We start from the raw sequence: 5,205 nt of genomic DNA, 5'->3' as shown, positions 1-5,205 counted from the left end.
CACAACACAACATACACCCACACACACACCACACACAATATATATATATATATATATATATATATATATATATATAATATATATATATATATATATATAATCTATATATATATATATATATATATAAATCAAAACAGCAACAAAATACCAAAAATTCTGGGTAAATTATTCTTAAAATCCCATTTTTTTAATCACATATTTATTTACATAATATCACCGACAACTCAACATCTTGGGCTTGACCTACATCAAACATTACAATATAAACACCACTTATTCATGGATTTTTCCTTTCCACCTGTGACAGTCCCATATCTTGACAGGAAGTAACTAATGTGGTATGGCAACTTTTTGAGATAAGCACACATAAAAAGGTAGGTAACTAAGTTGACAACATATGGAAGAAGAAGAAGAAAAATCCCAAGCTGCATCATCAGGTTTTGTGTGTGTGCACGTGTGTGAAGATCTTTATATGTATACAAAATTCACAAAGTGGTTTAATCAAAATAATCATAATAAAAATCCTGAAACATTTTCCCCTGAAAATCCAAGAAACAGAATAAAATTCTGTTTGGCCTTGTAGCCGACTCCCTGGTGACTAAGCGCCTGTGAAGCCCTCTATGTGTAAACAAAATTATTAAAACAAAACTATACTAGACACCGCATGTACCCCAAACCAACTTTGTCTTTTCCAAATTATATTGTACTTACAAAGCTTTCTCACATATACCATATGAAGGTGCAACAATTTGGCTGTGACATAAAATCTGAAGGAATATTCATCAGGAGCAATTTCAACAACTATAATAATCATTCACTCCATGTATCTATCTATTTATCTATCTATTTATCTATCTATCTATCTATATATATATATATATATATATATACTGCTTTAACTTCAGCACATTTTCTATTTGTATTTCATTTACTAAACTTTTTCAAACATACTACATTACAGCACATCACATGAGTTGCTAATTATTATCCACAGGAATAATCAATCATGATAATTGCTCTTTCCTAACTGTCGTAATATAATTGCAATCCAAAAACAAGTGAAAAGTTGAAAGTGGAGCTTGCTATTCTCCTCCTTGCAGTCCTTCAAAAGAATACTCTTTGGGATCCCTCTTGTTGCATCAGATTAGTGGGACCCTTGAAATCTATTAATGAACTGTTAGTCAACTGCGAAAGTAATAACGTGTACACACAATTTTTCTCATATTCTGCATAATAATGACTACTGGGACTGTCATAATACTGATAACACTGATGATCATATGATACAACTGAAGCATATTGATAATATGGTACTACTGTAATAATACCTATAATTTTCCTTATCTTCTGACCATTAAGGACCATAGTAATGCCAGTTGGTAATTCTATATAAAGGCCTTGGTAGAAATGAACTTGATTCAGACTATCTAGTCATAATAGCCAGCTGCACAAATAATACTGCCGGTAATTAGAAGTGTGGTATCAAGCAGGTCTTGTGGACTTCATGTCAACAAAAGACAAATAAAATCTCAACCACATGTTATTCCATCATAGCAGACATTATAAAGGCTCTACGTAGCTAGATTATACATAACAGTGTAATCTGCTATACCTCCATCAGATGCTGCTCCACCAGCTCAATGGAACCTCAATATACTCCCCCCCATTTCACATATAAGACATTACTTGCCTAATATATCATATGGTTTTCACTTTATATTTATATATATATATATATATATATATATATATATATATATATATATATATATATATATATATATATATATACACTTGTCCAGCATTTGCCCATTTCATATTCTCTCAAACCATTATGGTCAATAATGTCGCCTTTGCTTTTGATAGAAAACAAATTAAACCGACAACAGATGTGCATTCAGTGGACATAGGGAGTATGTACCAAATTTATTATTATTTGTAATTTACAATAGAATCGTTCACTAGTGTCTATCAAAAATTTACGGTAATCTTTTACTGTTTCACACAGCCATTTAACCTTGCAATGGTTTCACACAGTCATCTAACCTTGCAATTATATATTACTTTTTGATTCAATTACTAACAACTTCATATAACTGAATGAATTGTTGATTTCCAACGCAAATAACCGGTTCAGAAAATACTTTAAGGGCACTCCTGAGAATCGGCAAATACCTCTGCATGGACCAAAAACCTTTTTTGCCCTGGGAATTTGCCCCCTCACCCCTAACCCCCCATTCATCTTGGACTGTCTCCCCCATTTTCTTTCTTTTGAGGTTATTGCTTGCCTGTATAATTTTTCCCTTTCTTTATAACTATGTTAACAGATTTTCTTTATCTCCGTACAGTCTTTGTGCAAATGTATTACACATTATCCACATTGCAAGATTTTCCTATGACCCACTTGCAAAGGATATGCCATGGATGGAGAGCATATCAAATTCTCTCATTAGGCCTATATGCCATCTGGCTGTGAATCAAACGGAATCCATTTGGCTTTTCGACTTCACTTACACCTTCGGTAGTCATCTGAATACCAAATTCGTAATCATTACCTACATACAGCATTTGCAGAGGATCACCCACCAGTAGCCATATGCAAAAATTTTCCTCCCATACCTATCTCCTAAATTTTCCTCCCATACCTATCTCCTACTAAACACCTTACTAGCGGTAACACTTGTGATCTTGTTATCAAATTCACCTCTTATCCATATCTCATGACCCACACGGCTAATATCTAATCACCAATAGTGAGAGAGAGAGAGAGAGAGAGAGAGAGAGAGAGAGAGAGAGAGAGAGAGAGAGAGAGAGAGAGAGAGAGAGAAGAGAGAGAAAAAAAAAATTAAGATACTAAATTATTTTTAAAATTATAAAAGAATATCATTCAAGAAACATACTACTAAAAAAAAAAAGCATATTATTAAAAAAGACGTATAATTAAAGAAGCATACTACAAAAAAAAGCAAATTATTAAAACACCATATTATTTTTTTAAAATTACATTAAAAAAAAATAATAATAATAATCATTAAAAAAAAACACGATATTATCCACAAAAAACACCATATTTAAAAAAGAAAATGCAATATCATTAAAAACGACAGCATATCATTTAAAAAAAGGTTAATGTTACCGAGAGCGACCCACAGAGATAGAGGGAAATTAACACCGCCATCTTATAAAGCGTACGAAATGGAGTAATAGAGAACACAAATACAGCTGCATCGGCTTCACATTTACCGCAAAATGACAAAGGTATCCGCTGCATGTCACTGCGCAGACACTAAGTCTACAACACACTTTCACAGCCAGAGTTCAATTTTTTTCTTTTTTTTTCTTTCTTTCTTTCTTTCTCCTGTCTAGGGAATGAACAGAAAATAGGAAAGGTTAAGCCTGGATTTTGGGTTCGCATGATACCCTGGTTTTGCGACTTTGCATGTGGTGGGTGTGTCACTCTCGGCAACAAATAACAAATAAGCACTATATTATTTTTTAAAATATATATATATCTAAAAAAAAAATCAAATAATAATAAAACATTATATAATTAAAAACACCATACTATAAAAAAAAATCTTGAGTAAAAAACAAAACAAAAAAAAGGTGCATATATATATATTTTTTTTTTCCTTGAAATCTGATGATGCAATAGCTAGGCCTGTATCAAAATCATCTTTAATTCTCTAATCAATATGCACCTTTCTTCATTAATTACTCTCACATCTTATGACACACAAATTAAAAATTCCTCTACAGAAAACAAAAATCCTCCCCCCCCCCCCCCCAAAAAAAAAAAAAAAAAAAAAAAAACTGAAAACTCTTTTATCATCCTTATCAGTAACACCAACAAATCATATTTAAAAAAAAATAATAATAATAATAACTAATTCCACAAAGGCAGCCAAGACACCTATCCACGTGAGAGAGAGAGAGAGAGAAAGAAAAAAAAAAAATTGATCCCAAGTCACATGACAAATGACAAATGACTTTTTTTTTCTTCTTTTCTTTAAAGATAATTCTCTCCCTTTATTCTCCTGACACGTATACCCAATCGTAACAATAAACGCTTAATATCTCGAAAAGTACCTTATTTCAGCTTATATTAGACCTCACAAGCAGATTTTCATGGATTCTCACCTCCTTCGCCGTCTCTTCCCTTAGTCTGTGGTTGCAAAAAAGGAAGAAAAATAGAGAGAAATTGAGAGAACTTTCGTGTACGTTTCGGTCGCGAGTTGAACTTGTTCTGAACAAGGTCTTGTAGCCGTGAGAGATTTTATGGGTGGCGTTGTCGTACTCTTAGGCATGAAGTTGTCGTACTCTTTTCGTGCTTTCTTATTTTTATTTTATCTTTTATCTTGTCATTCCTCGTGTTTAATGTTATCGTTTTTTTTTTCGTTTATCTTGTCATTCCCCGTGTTTGGTGTTATCGTGTTTTTTTTTTTGGTGCTCTCTTATCTTTTATTCTATCGTTTATCGTGTCATTCCTTGTGCTTGAAGCTGTCGTACTCTTATCTTATATTATATCGCTTATCTTGCCATTCGTGCTTTCTAATCGTTCAATTTATCATTTATCTTATCATTTTTCATTCGTATTTTTTGTGCTTTCTCATCTTTTATCTTTTAACTTGTCATTCTTAATCTTATCTCGTTTGGTGTTATCTTATGAGCGATTTTGTTGAGATTTGGTGTTTTTTCCGTGATTGTTAATTTTTTTCAGAGACTATTTCTGCTAAATTATTATATAAGAAATTTTATTTTTGCTATCGTATTTCCTACATGGTTTTAGTGGTTTTGTATAATTGTGGATATATTTTTCTTAATTACTTATAACTATTTGTCAATTTATATATCTATGTATTTATTATCTCTTTTATCAAAATTTTATCATTGCTTATATCTTTTACCATATATCTTATCAGTACAGAGATATGATATCTTTGAAGAACTGATTTAACATTGTCGTATCGTCAATAGATGTAAAATGTATGCTCTTTTTATCTATATTTTATTCTATACATATATCAGGTTATATATTTCCTAATACATAACTACAATCGAACATTCTGGGCTTTTGGTAAACTATTGCGTAAGACGTTTTAGAATTAATGTTAAACTATATAGTTTTAAAAACACGTGGCAAATTTCATTAGGTCTTCGGTTAATACAATTCCTAAAAATATAATAAGTTTTTAAAATGCTTTT

This window comes from Penaeus monodon, chromosome 35 (assembly GCF_015228065.2).
Source record: "Penaeus monodon isolate SGIC_2016 chromosome 35, NSTDA_Pmon_1, whole genome shotgun sequence".
NCBI classification, from domain to species: Eukaryota; Metazoa; Arthropoda; class Malacostraca; order Decapoda; family Penaeidae; genus Penaeus; species Penaeus monodon.
The sequence above is the reverse complement of the archived record's forward strand: the minus strand, read 5'-3'. Positions refer to the sequence as shown.